Below are 15,190 nucleotides of genomic sequence, written 5' to 3' on the forward strand. Positions count from 1 at the left end.
GAAACTGAGGTTTAAATGTCATGACATTTGCTCATGGGCACAGAGCTAGTAAATGTCAAAAAGTCTGAGTGGTTTGACGTAGAAGGGACTGCTTTTTACTAGTTAGTTTTTGATATCCCTTCCATCTTTAAATTCTGGGATCAATCCCAGATTTGGAAGCGGTTTTAGAAGCCACCTAGTCCAACGCTATCATTTTACAGCTCAGGGAATCAAGGTTTGCTAAAATCACCAGGTAGGAAGTAGGAGACTTAGGATTTGGCCCCATATCTTCTGCACTGCTGCTTGACTTGTTGTCCTTCAGTCTCAAGAGTACCAAAATGACCTCACTACGTTGGGGTTGAGGTTCAGTGTGTTTGGCTAGCTGATCAAACCAGTATGGACTTGGAAAGTTTTACCATATACTGGGCACAAATAGTCCAAATGAACATTTGGGGTGGAGATGTCTCTCAATTTCTACTGCACCAATCCCTTGTACTCCAAGACTAATGCTTCTCCCATTCTTCTACACTGCCTCATAATACAGAATATTGACTATATACGATACCCTTGTGAGGGAGTTAGAGAAAACTGGACACTAAGAGACTAAGGGACGTATCCGAGGTCAAACAGCAAGTTTGTGTCAGGAATGTAGTGGAGGAACCCAGATCTCCTGACTTTCTTTCTACTGGAATAAACATACTGCCTTCACATAGATTCTGGTTCCCAGGGAGCCGTTGTATAGACCTGTCATTTCTGCTTTGATGAATGAGTCTCTACAGGGCTACTCTAATTGCAAAGGCTCTGCATGCAAAAATAAATAAATAACAACAAATAAAATGTAACAATATCTTTATTTGCATCTTTCATTACCCTATGGTATTGTAGTAACATCTCCATAAGTTCCATAAAAACCCAAATATGAGGGAAGCATTGGAATTTCCCCCCAATACATGATCTTATTTATATATGTAACTTCTCATATGGAAACTGCTTCTACCAACACAGAGGATGGCTAGTACATGTGAGTGAGAGGCGCTCAGCCCAGGTCTTGTTAAACCGAAGACTGGCTTTCTACTCACTGGGGCAGCCTATTTCATGGTCTTAGAATAAGTTCATCAGATTTTCTCCTAAATTTCTGATCACATTAGTGTTAGAAAGTTAATGATCGCACATTTTATCCTCAGGCACCTCTGTCCCAGGAAACCAATCTAATAGAAATATGGAAATCACCAGTGCACTAGTATAGATATAGATCATTAGATAACATCTAAGGAGGTAGAGTATAATATATATATAACTGTAATTATATAATATATCATTATATAACAATATATACTATAATATGTTATTAATAATATAGATATGATTTATTATTATACTATATATCTATATAATTACATAACATATTACTATATTATCATATATTATTAGTAATATATAATTTATTTTTATAGTATTATATTACATTATAATAGAGTATATATTATAGCATATAACATATATAACCATATATTGTATATTATATATTATCTCTTAGGGATACTAATTTATTATGTAATATAATAAATATAATAATATAATATACACAATGATAACATAGAATATATTATAATATACTATAATATGTAATATCATAGTATACTATTAATTATATAAGTATAATTATTACAGTATACGGTAACATGTAACCAAATATAATATCGTATATCATATATATTTTGAGTTTGTCATTAATATATGTAATATATTCTATACAACATATAAATATGTGATGTTATATATAATATACCATCTGCTTTTTGGGGAGGCACTGGACTTGTGAATTGCTTAGTTTAGGACAGCGGCTCCCAAAGTGTAGTAAGGGGAGTCCTGGGGTTCCTTGATACCCTTTCAGTGGATCCATGAGATCAAAACCATCTTCATAATAACATTAAGGTGTTTTGATGTCTAGTATGTTCATTACTGAAATATATAAGCCACATGAACAAAAGCTCCTCAGTAATTTTTAAGAATGTACAGGGGTCCTGAGATCAAAACATTTGAGAATTGATGGTGTAAGGAATTGCCAGGGAAGAGATTCTCTCCACCAGTACAAATCAGCAACTATTCTATAAAGGCAGCCAGGTGGCTCAGTGAACAGAATGCCATGACTGAAGTCAGGATGGACCTGAGTTCAAATCTACCCTCAGTCACTTGCCTTCTATGTGACTCTGGGCAAATCACTTAACCTCAATTTCCTCATCTGTAAAATGGGGATGATAATAATAGCACCTATCTCCAAGGTTGTTGTAAAGACCAAATACTAATAATGATGATGCACTTAGCACACTGCCTAGTACATAGCAAGCCCTGTATAAACATTAGCTATTATTCTAATTTAACCAATCATATTAGAGAATTGCCTGGGTCACTAAGACTCATCTAAAGTCACATAGCCAGTATTTATCAGAAGCAAACTCTAAGGTCAGTTCTCTATACGCTGTACCACACTGACTCTCAGTTTTAATTCACTCACATTAAATGCAAATCCTCTTTCATTCTGATACAATAACAAACACTGGATACTTTTCCTTAACAGAAAGATGTAACAAAAAATTGTGATGAATTAATAAATGTTTTGTTGACTGAATGAGCACTGACCACTGAACCTTTGAACTAATCTCCAAATTCATTTTTTGTTTTGTTTTTTTAATCACAAACTAAATCTAAGTTGTTTTCCAAGTAGCACTTGGAGAACCACCTCAAAACCAAACGGAATCTATTTTTATTCCAAAACTTATTGAAGCAGGACATAACCAGAATATAAAATCAGTTTGTTGTTGTAGCCAGACCTGAGCTGAATGCTATTTCACTTGATTCTAGAACCAATAATGATGCTGGAAAAATACAAATGGTGTGATTTTTGTGACATTTTTCACAGATTCCCTGGCCTCGCTTGTACAGACTGTCCATGTCAGCCAAGCTTTGCTTTCTTTTCCTTTTATTTTCATCTTAAACTTCAAGTGCTTTCTGTATTGTTTTTGTACATGACCTTATTGTTTTAGCAATTAAAGAATAAAACATACACATATGTCCCTGGGGAAATCAGAATTCAAGAGGTTAAGTGTCTGCATTACACTGCAGAGTGTAGCTCATACTCACCAGAGGATTCCACTAAATTGTTTGGATAAACTGAGTAAACGTCAGTGGGAATTCTGACACTCTGCATTACATTAATCTTCATAACTACTAGGCCAGATGTGTACACATGTTTCTAGGATGCTGAATTTTCAAGTTAACCTCTCCAACTCAGTGCTCTCTGGAGTGAGGGTGGAGGGGGACAGGGAGAGAGGTTGTTGGCAACAATTTATTTTCATTTTCCTTATTATAAAACATGTGCCCTTATTCTAGAGGGAGTTGTGTTTTTTTATCTGATTTTTTTTTGCAAAGTTAGTCATTTTAAATTTCCAAAACAGTTCTTATCATATAAATGGCAGAAAACAAACCTTGCTTGTGTCATTAATGTTACCAACCACCCTTGAGTTTGATGTTATTTTTAGCAGGTATATTAAAACCATTGCTATTCTGAAAGGAGTTAAAACTCTTTCTGCTTAAACCCATAGGAAAGAACTATGACCAAAGGGTGGAAACTATAGGTGGGAGAGTTTTCATTTGACGTTAAAAAGAACTTTGTAATTGTTAGCACTGTCCAATAATGAAATAAGGAGGTCAAGTGATTTTGGAGGTGTTTAAGCAGAGACAGAATGACCCCTGAGCAGCAAACTGAAGGAAAGGATTCATTTTTCAGGTGGGTATGGGATTAAATGACCTCCATGGTCTTGTCTAGTCCTTACATTCTGTGAAGCCCATATTGTTGAGGGGATTTATTTTTCTGGTGGTGGGGGAGAGGGAAGGGAATTGGAATAAATTACTTCTGTGGTCCTTTCTAATTTAGGGAGTTTATGATTCTCTGACTTGGGACCTACATGTAATATGTATTCTGAAAACATGTAAATGCTACAAAACTTCAGGGAAATTGTCATCATTCCTCTATTGTCCTGTTTTTGACTCATTGCTTCTACGTGTGACTTAGCAGCCTCATAACACTTTGTAAATATTGTTAAATTGAAGAATTATTTTTAATACCCACTGTATTGTTTTGACTCACCCCATCTGTTTGCCATGGAAACAAATGAGCTCCTCTCCACATTGCTCACCTCCTCCCATCCTACTGCCTTCTTCTCCTCCCCTTCTTAAGAGTATGAGCAGACTCTAGGGGGAATGGAAAGACAAGACTCTGAATGTGCAGAGGGTAGGGTTGGGTTTGGAGTAAGAGCACTTGAACCTGGGCTGGAAACTGCTTTGGACACGGGAAGTATAGACAACTGTTGGCTTTTGTAGAGGAATCTAGTAGCCTCTGGTGGTCTCTCCCCTTTCTGACCTCTCAGAATACTTACTGCCTATACTACGCATCTTGGCACTTGGTTATATTGCCTCCAAGACTGTGTCTAGGCCTCAATAACTTCAAGAATATTTGATTTCGTCAGTGTGGAGTCTCTTCATGGATGCCAATGGCCAACTCTCCATGTATCATTCAATCAGTTCATCAAGAAGCTATTAAGTTCCATCTATGTGATTAGCCTTATAAAGAGAAAAGTGAAATAGAGTCTATCCTCCAGTGGCTTACCTTCTAACATGGGAAACAATGATATAAATATATAAAATACAGACACACGAGGAATACAAGATGGTTTGGGAAGGGAGGTCACTCACAATTGGAAGGACACAAAAGACTTCATATAGATGGTGCTTGAAGTGAGTATTGAAGGAAACAGGGGTTCCAAGAGGTGAAAGAAAGAAGGGGGGGGCATTGAAGGCATGGGATACAGCCAGTGCAAAGGCACAGAAGTGGGAGAGGGAGCATTATGTGTGAGAAACAGAAGGTAGGTAAGTACGACTGACTCATAGCCTACTTGGGTTAGAGTAATAAGAAGACTGGAGAGATAGAAAGGAACCAGCCTAGGAGGAGTTTTAAATCCCAGACATATTATTGCATACTTTTCATGAGATCTTTTGGATGAAAACAGTAATCATCTGGTCATCAGTCAGCCAATGATGAGCCTCTCAAAGACTGAGCTAGGCAGATCTCCTGAGTTTCTGGGCCTTTCTAACTGGGTCTCAAAGCATCTCAAACTCAGGAGGATTTGTGAAAGCTCAACCTCTCTTGGCATGGCCTATGAGGATCCTTACATGCAGAGCCACCCAAGGAGGACTTTTAGAGTAGAATTTTGGGGCAGAGTACAAAAGTAGTTTTGTTGCTCAGTCACTTCAGTCTTGTCTGACCCCATTTGGGGTTTTCTTGGCAAAGATTCTGGAGTGATTTGCCATTTCCTTCTCTAGCTCATTTACAGATGAGGGACTGAGGCCAACAGGGTTACATGACTTGCCCAGGGTCACACAGCTAGTAAGTATCTGAGGCCAAATTTGAACTTACATAGATAAATCTTCCTGACTTCCAGCTCATCACTCTCTCCACTGCACCACTTACTATTGTCTAATTGTTACATACCATAGTCTTACCTCTCTAACAAGATTGTTATTTCCTTAATTATTCCTCTTTAAGGTCCTAGGTTCATGGATTTGGGGCTGGATGGGACCTCAGAGGTGTAAATAAGTCCATAAGTTCTCCTTAGAGGTCCATAAATCTAAACCCCTAATTTTCCAGATGAGGAAAGAGCAGCACAGAAAAGTTAAATAACCTAACCCAGGGTCACACAGCAAGTAAAGTATATGAAGTAGGATTTGAACCCAGACCTTGACTCCAAATTCAATGGCCTATCTTCGACTCCACAGTGTCTCTACTATGTTGTACTCAGCGCCAAGTACTTGTTAGAAGTTCAACACATACTCTATGAATTGAATTAAATTGACTTTACAACAATGGGAGTCATATTTCCTAATTAATCAACAAAGCATCTACTAAACATGAGGCAGTGTGGAGACACTGAAATGACCAAAACTTGGTCCCTGTTTTCTAGAAAACCCTCCTATCTAGCCTGGGAGACAGAACACACATGAGAAGATTAATTGACAACATAAGATTATGCACGTGACAGGTACCCAAGGAGAAGTATAGATGATACTACTGGTTTTCAGAAGGGGGAGAGGTCACCTTGGCCTGGGGTAATCCAGGAAGACTTTATGGAGATGACAAGGTTGGAATATCCCAGTAAAGAACATAAATAGGAATTGTCCTAAGAAGGGTAACTCTGGAGTTTTATCAAACTGACAGGATAAGGATATAGGACAGAATAATTTTCAAAAGTCACTTCCATTCTCTGGGTCTTCAGTTACTGGTCAAATGAAAGCTGTGGCCTCGACCCTAGAGGACCTGTAAGGACCCCTCCATCTCACAAGTTCTATGGCTCTGTGATCATGATGTTTCTTTAAACAAAGCACCCTAATAAATATATTGATAGGACAGAAAGCTGAGTCCAGAGGCAGAAGACCAGCGTTAAGATGCTACCTCTTGTGACCTTGACCAAGTCCCCTTCCCTCTCTTAGTTTCTGTTCCTTTTCCACATAAAATGAGAGAGATGGATTACATCAGGAGTTCTTAACCTTTTTGGTGTCATAGACCCCTTTGTCAGTCTGGTGAAGCCTATAAACTTCTTCACAGAATAATACTTCCAAATGTATAAAATAAAATAAAATATTTCTGAGGAAACCAATTACACTTTAATATTTAGAAACAGAAATATTTTATATTTCATAATATATTTATCTATATTAGATGTTATATTTATATATTTAATTTCTATATTAATTTTATATATTTACATAATATATTAATCTATTAAACGTATTTATGTATTATACTTGTTTACTTATTATACATTGTAATATACACAATATATGTTATGTGTGTATATATGTATGTATATATACATACACACACATACACACATGCACACAAGAACCCTAGGTTAAGGAGTCCTGGTCTAGGGGCAGCAAGGTGGCAGTAGCTCTGGAGTCAGGAGTACCTGACATCAAATTTGGTCTAAGACACTTATGAATTAATTATATGACCCTGGGCAAGTCAGTTAACCCCAACTGCAAAGAAGAAGAAGAGGAAAGAATAAGAAGGAGAAGGAAAAGGAGAAGGAGAAGAAGAAGGAGAAGGAAAAGGAGAAGAAGAGGAAAGAAGAAGGAGAAGAAGAGAAAAGAAGAAGAAGGGGAAGGAAAAGGAGGAGAAGAGGAAAGAAGGTGAAGAGGAAAGAAGAGGAAGTACAAGAAGGAGGAGGAGGAGGAGAGGAAGAGGAGAAGAAGAAAGAAGAAGAAAAGGAGCTGAAGCAGCCCTGATCTAACCTTTCTTCTGATTCTAAAGTTTATAAACACTTTTCAACTTCTATTGATTTGGACGAATATCAAATGGCCAAGAACAACTGAGTTGTAATGCACAGACCAGAATTAGGAGGATGAGCAGATGATCTATTGAACTGGCAGGAGATTCCCCTCCACCCCTGCCTTAGAACAGAAATGGTAATACTGTAAATGATGCTGGCCCCACAGTTACTGACATATTTTGAGAGGAATCCTCCTTAGAGAATAGAAAACTGGGGCTAAAACTTTGGGCGCCATAGAGTGTGTTCATCCTTCATTGCTGAAGAAGACCATGCCATCAGAGAAATAATGAAATGACATGTATTTAACTTTGTTTTGAGTGAGGGAGGGCTGTGCAGGTCACCAGCCTCACTTCTCCTACAGAGCCATCTGAATCTAGTGACCAGATATTCATCAGGATGACTGGAGATGACCCAGGATGAGGCAATTGGGGTTAAGTGACTTGCCCAAGGTCACACAGCTAGTGAGTGTCAAGTGTCTGATGTGAGATTTGAACTCAAGTCTTCCTGACTCCCGCACTGGTGCTCTATCCACTGTACCACCTAGCTACCCTGTGCTATAGAGTACTAGTATGGTGAAAGGCCTGGATTTCACTCCATATGAGGAATAGTCAAAGGAATGGAGGGTGTTTAGCTTGGAGAAGAGATGACTCGGCCTGGTGGGGGGTTCCAGTTCTTCAAGTATTAAGCCACCTGACCTCCTAGGTCAGAACTGGGAGAAATGAGTGGAAATTCACCAAGAGGCAAATTTAAACTTGCAAAAATTCCTAACATTTAGGATGTCTAGCAATCCAAGAGAATGGGCCATGGAGGGAGATAGTGGGCTTCCCCTCATGCAAGACTGGCAAACAAAAACTGGCTATTTCTCAGGGATACTGAAGAGAAGATTCTTGTGTCAGGTACAGGTCAGACCAGATGACTTCTGAGGTCTCATCCAGCCCCAAATTTATGCTTCTATGAATTGAGTCAGTTTGTATAGCTATTTAGAGGCAGAGCTTAGACTCATCCCAAGTCTTCTGACTCCTACCTATAATAAACCACCAAGGAACCAGGTCTGGCAGCTTGGTAACAATGCCCCTCCTTAGACATTGTCCCTGGGCTTCATGCTTCCTCCTTTAGTGACCTGATGTTTTGGTTAGTAATTCCTCACATTAATAATACCACTTTGCAAAACTTTTTCTCACAACTTTATGAGCTGGTTCTTTCAAAGATCATTATCTCAATTTGCAGATGAGGAAATTGAGACCACAAATAATCCATCAATGAAGAGCTATTAAATACCTATGATATGCCAAGCATTCTGCTAAATACTCAGGATACAAAGAGGAAGATGGAACAGTCCCTGCCTTCAAGGACCTTACAATCTAATGGGAGAGATAATATGTATTTGTACAAGCCTATACTACATTTGTATATATTGTATTATATATACATGTATATACATATATTATCTACTATATATTTGTATAAAGACAAACATATCTCTGTGCATATGCGTATGTATTATTGCATAAATTTTATACGTATATGCATAATTATATAAAATTTTATGTAGAAATTTTAAAATTTGCTTAAGGTCATAATTATTATCAGAGCCAGGATTTACATCCAGCCTTGCACTTTTTCTCCTTTACCAGGCTGGGCTAAGTTCTGTTTTCACAATCCTGTATTTGCATTCATTCTTCTAAGAAATTTGGTGCTTTATGAACCACTATCCTGAGCTGGAAATTCTTTTGGTCCATCTCCCCAGGAGCTAAAAGGTGTTGTTTTGCCTTATAAGAAATAGCTAATCTCAGAGTCATAGAGTTGTAAGATTTTAGCGTTGGAAGAAACCTTAGCCATCATCTATTCCAACCCCCTCATTTTACAGATGAGGAAACTGAGGCTCACAAATGGAGGTGACTTCTCAGAATCATTCTCATTGAACCAGTGTCTAGGTATGATGCTAGTGTGTGCTAGCTAGCAGCCTGGTTGTTAAGCATTCACTTAGTAATACTAAAGACTTCCAGGTGGGGTACAGCTAGAAATGTCTCCCAAATAAGAGTATTTTTATAAAAATATAAAATATATTTTGTAAACATAATTATAAAGTTTATATTCTATAAATATATTTTTTGTAAAAAATAAGGATATCTTCAATTAAAAATATAAGCAACCCCTTTACATTAATGGCATGTGGCATTTTAAGGCATTCAAGACGCTTTTCATACATTATCTCACAGGATTCTCAAAGCAATCTTACATTAGAGGCAGGCAATAATTAGTCTATATCAGTGCAATAGAGGCAACTTAAGACAACAGGAAACACCAGTTCGGTCCCCAGGGACCTTCTGGTGCAGCTGGGGAGACAAAGCTGTCCAATGTGGAAAATTCTGAGGATTCCAGTCAAACCTGGATTCCCAAGAAACCACTGACAGAACTCTGCAGTAACTGGCAGCTTCCCAAATCAATTACCAGAGGGAAAGAGACAGGAAAACAAGCTAAAAGCAGAGATTTGTTGGGGCTCAAGTTGGGTGGGAAACTCTCAGGGACCATCCTGGGCTCAGCTAGCCTCTAGCCAGGAGTGGGGAACTTGTGGCCTTGAGGTCACACGTGGCCCTCTAGGTCCTCAAGGGTAGCGCTTTTGAATCCACTTGAATTCTCCATTACCATCTCCTGGCAACAGTTACTAAACGCTGTTCCTCCCCACAAGGCAGAAGCAATAATTTAAGAGGCAAGTTTAGTTTTGCTATAGGGTGTGCTGGTAAAGGTTTAACAACCATCTCTCCAGCAAAAAAAAAAAAATATGCAGGGTATATTTTTAAGTTTAATCTGCATTATTAGCAGATTTTCCATCACTTTTATAAGGCCAGATAATCATCATAACAATAAATCCAGTCCTAATTCATGGTGTTTGCTGATTTCTGAGGTGTGGATACTCACAACAAAAATTTAACAATTGGCTCTTGGAGTCCAATTTGAACTGGTTCCAGAGCACCCTTGGATGGAGCTATTTAGAAGTAGCCTCCTTGTGTGGAAGTGGGTAGGAGACAGTATAGTGAAGTAGAACAAGAATTGAACCTGGAGTCAGGAAGATACAGATCTCATCTCAGACATTCACTTGCTCTGTCCAACCCAAGGCAAATCATTTAACCTCTGTAGTCTCAGATTCCTTGACTGTGAGATGGAAGAGTTGAACTTGATAACCCCTAAGATCCCTTCCAACTCCTGCTAGACGATAGCTCATTGGAAGTTTTCATATTTGGGTTCACTGCTAATTGACAGGGATTCTTTTCTGGTGGGACATGGATGGATTGGACTAGATTCCAGTGCCAACATTCTGTGATTCTGAGATTATGATCATTTTATTAGAAAAGGAACCTGAGGATCAGACATAGAAGAATTCAGATTAGAACCTGGGTTTTTCCAATTCTGGCCCAGTGCCAATTCCACTCTACCATACTAACTCAATCATTCAATCCTCCCCAAGTATTTATTAAACATCTGTTGTTGTTCAGTCATGTTCAACTCTTTGTGACCCCATTTGGGGTTCTCTTGGCAAAGATACAAGAGTGATTTGCCATTTCCTTCTCCAGCTCATTTTTTCAGATGAGGAAACTGAGGCAAATAGGGTTAAATCACTTGCCCAAAGTGACCCAGCTAGTATGCGCCTGAGGTCAGATTTGAACTCAAGAAGGTGTCTTCCTGACTCCAGGTCCAGCACTCTATGCACTATGGCACCACCTAGCAGCCCATTAAACACCTCCTGTGCAGCATACACCACGCTAGGTGGTATTTTTTGCCCTTGGTTCTGGAAGAGCAATGACATCGTGACTGTGCTAAATGCTGTGGATACAAAGGTAGAAGTGAAATTCTTTGTTCTCAGGAAGTTTATATTCTATTAGGGGCTAGAGAAGAGGGGCGACAGACACATAAACAAGTATACACAAATGTACATATGCATATATGTACACATGCATGTACAAAATAAATACAAGGTAAAAAAGATGGAAGGGAGGGCCCTGGCAGCAGGGTTCCTGCTTCATGGAGAAGATGATGCTTGAGCAGAGATCTGAAGAAAACAATAACTATTTAAAATTGGGGGAGGAGGGCAGTATGGCAATAAAAGAGAGAAAAGCAAACAAGGAATCAAGAACTGTGTTCAAGCCCCGTCTCTGATACAGACTGACTATGTGACTCTGGGCAAATTTTTGTCACCTCCTAGTATTTCTCCTCCTTCCCCCTTCTAGGACTATAAATTACAGAGCGGGTGCCAACCTACCGTGTTAGAGATTGTCTTCTCTAGAGTTCCCCGTGCCAATGAAATTGTTATTGCGGGCTTATAAAGATACCAAGAAGCAGACTCCCAGAGCTCTCCAGCAATGATTGATTCCTTACTTTTTTAATATACAGTATTTTATTTTTCCCCAATTACACGTTAAAACAATTTTTTAACATTTGGGTTTGTTTTTAAGTTTTGAGTTTCCAATTCTATCCCTCCTACTCCTCCTCCCCTCCCTACTTCCTGAGATGCTAAGCAATCAGATAGAGGTTATACCTGTGAAATCATGTAAAACATTTCCATATTAGTCATTTTGTATAGGAAGACTCGAATAAAAAAATTGAAAATAAGAAAATGAAAATTAACATGTTTCACTCTGTTTTTAGACAAGATCATTTCTTTCTCTGGAGGTAGATGGTAAGCTTCATCATTAGTCCTTTGGGATTGTCTTGAATCATTGCATTGCTGTGAATAGCTAAGTCAGTCAGTTGATCGTTGTACAATCTTGCTGTTACTGTGTACAATGTTCTGGTTCTGCACATTTCACTTTGCATTAGTTCATGTAAGTCTTTGCAGGTTTTTCTGAAATCATCATGCTGGTCATTTCTTATAGCACAATAATATTCCATCACAATTATATTTGGTTCTTTATTTACCGACCATCTCCAATGTGGCCAGCAGTGCAGGAAGATCCCATATAAGGGAAGGTTTGTATGACCTCGAGTCCCATCTTTACAATGTAACTGGGGAGACAAGACAAACGCACACACAGAATTAGAGAATGATCCAGTGCCATTCTGTGTGGATCTAACTAATGGCAAAAGAGAAATTCAGAAAAGAAAGAGATTTATAAACTAGGATGGTCAAGGTAAACTTCAGGGAGGAGGAGAGCTCCAGAAATCACCCTCCTTTCTGGAAAGGGAACTGGGGTGATCCTGCTAACCAGTTCTCTGTGATTAGAGCCAGGCCCTGGGTCCCAGGGCCTGTTTTGGGGGTTGAGGTGGGGGTGGAGGATGGGGAAAGGTAGCTCAGGCATTAAGCTTTTACAGCTGGCGGGGCTGGTATCCTACCAGGTAATCCCGGGGCCTTCTTGCCAGTGAGATGATACTCCCCTAGGGCTGAGTTCTGCTCCCTTTCAGGATACATTCATTGTGAAAATGTTTAACAGTTCTAAACTTTATAAAGTGTTCAAGCCCAGCATGAATCATTCTTTTTGAACTTGTTTAAATGTGTTTATAAAATAAAGCTGTAGCCCTCCACTCTGCCGGGCCGAACGTGAAGGTAATATGTTTTTAATTGGGGAGATTTGGGGGAAGGTGGCTGCCTGCCAGAGTTAGGTCACCCTTTATGAATGCTGTACTCAGGAGAACAATGTGGACACACATTCTTTTACAACAACTGCTTCACCACAGGTCAGTCCGAGTCGGACTCAATGAGTACTCTGTGGCTTTCAAATCATTTTTAGCCAGAATCCCCCACAATGTGGTCCACAGAACCACAATAATTCAATGGAAGCTAACTCATTGTTGCCATGGTCTTCATTCACAGAAATTCTATTCATTCTAATATCAGTGTTGTTTTTCCAAACCATGTGTGAGTGGACAACAATAATAGCTAGCATTTGTATTCTAAGGTCTGCAAAATCCTTTATATATATCATCTCATCTGATTCATACAACTCTGAAAAGTAGGTACTATTATCATCCACATTATTGCAAATGAGAAAACTAAGAGAGATTTAGTGACTTACTCAAGGGTACACAGCTAGTTAGGGCAACCATCTTCACTCTACTGATAAGATCTTCTTAACTCTTTACAGCCATCTTGTACTGTGGGTAGTTGGTTGGTTCTTTGATATCAGCGTATGCTAATAGAATGAACTGGAGACCCAAGGATAAGGAGACCAAGCCTTACGCCTTGCCTCCACCACTACTTAGCTCTGGACTGAGACTTTTCTGAGCCTCTGTTTTACCAAATGCAAATAGGACATAACATCCACCCCCATCTACCTCCCAAGGTTGTTGTGAAGATGAAATGGGCCAACAGGACATCATACAGCGGAAAAGTATTAAATATGGAGTGAGAAATATTTGGTTTGAGTTCAGCCTCTGAATCTAGTTGTGTGACCCTGGAAAAGTTGTTTAATTTTCCCCAACCGGATTTTCCTCATCTGTAATAGGGATAATAAGCACTACCTTACAGGGCTCTTTTGAGGAAAGTGCTTCTATGGATGTAAATCATGATTATGAAGTGCTTTAAAAAGTAGAGATTGAGGTGCAAGTGTAAAGGGCCATTATGGGATTACTCTCAAGTTATATATGGGAAAACTGAGTCCAGAGAAGGATGATGCCAAGATCACATAGTGAACCAGAGCAGGGTCAGTAAAAGGCATTACATGTCTTTCTGAGCCCACTTAGCTTCAGATAGCTATGATAGATAGATAGCTAAATGAGTAGGTCTCAGGGGTAAGAATGACAAATCTGTTAAACCTTCAGGATGATTTAGATTATTTTGTACTAGATATAGCCAGTACCCACATACAATCCATGTCCTCACAATTTGTGTGTGTGTGAGTGTGTGTGTGTGTGTGTGTGTGTGTGAAGGTGGGTGTGAGAAAATAACACCAATTATAACTTACACATAAATTTTATACAAACTATATTTGTGTGAAATGTATAATCCATACCAGGACCAATATAGTGTAAGGTCGTAAGATCATAGATTTGAAGCTGAAAGGGACCCAGAGACCACCTAGCCTGAGCTCCTCATTTTACAGATGAGGAGAGAGGCCAAGGGAGAAGAAATGACTTACCCAAGATGGATAGATGGGAAATTAAAGAACAGGGGTAGAAATCCAGGTTCTCTTTTGGTTTTCCTTGTTTTAATCAAATTATTGTTGACCTTGGAGAATGTTTTTCTTTTTATACTGCTACCAAGATCTGTCTCTTTTTGATTATTCCCTATAGTGAATTTTAGGTCTCCCTCCTGTGCTGCCATGACATGCAGAGAGATTCACCATTCTTTGTTCCAAGTCCTTGTAAGCATTTGATCTCTGATGACCATCCTTCCCTGACCCTCCCCATGTCCCCCAGAAAAAAAAAGATTGGAACTAGCTTAACCAGTCTGTCCCTGTCATATCACCTCTACCATCCTGTCCCCCTTAAAACAATCAAATATCCCATAAGCAGACTAATGCTTCCTAATTTGAGGTCTGAAGTGGGAGTGGATGGAGGGAGGAGTCATTGTAAGAGTTCCTGGAATCCATATGTATATCAAGAGTTGCTATTTTGATCACTCCAACAAAATATGCAGCATGGTTTAGTACAATAAATAAGCAACCATATCTTCCACAGATATCTCTCAGTGCACAGACAAGTATTACAATATTTCAAAACTTTGTTAGGAGCTATTGTGATGAATACGGTGTAGATTTATTTAAAATTGTTAATGAATCCAAATGTAATTTCTCAATCAATAGGTGCTGATACAATTACTGTCATATAATGTGGAGAGTCCTCAAAACTTTTCATTAAAAATATGTCAGTACTCAAAAAATATTGGAGAGGGA

Source organism: Notamacropus eugenii, chromosome 1 (genome assembly GCF_028372415.1).
Source record: "Notamacropus eugenii isolate mMacEug1 chromosome 1, mMacEug1.pri_v2, whole genome shotgun sequence".
In the NCBI taxonomy this organism is placed as follows: Eukaryota; Metazoa; Chordata; class Mammalia; order Diprotodontia; family Macropodidae; genus Notamacropus; species Notamacropus eugenii.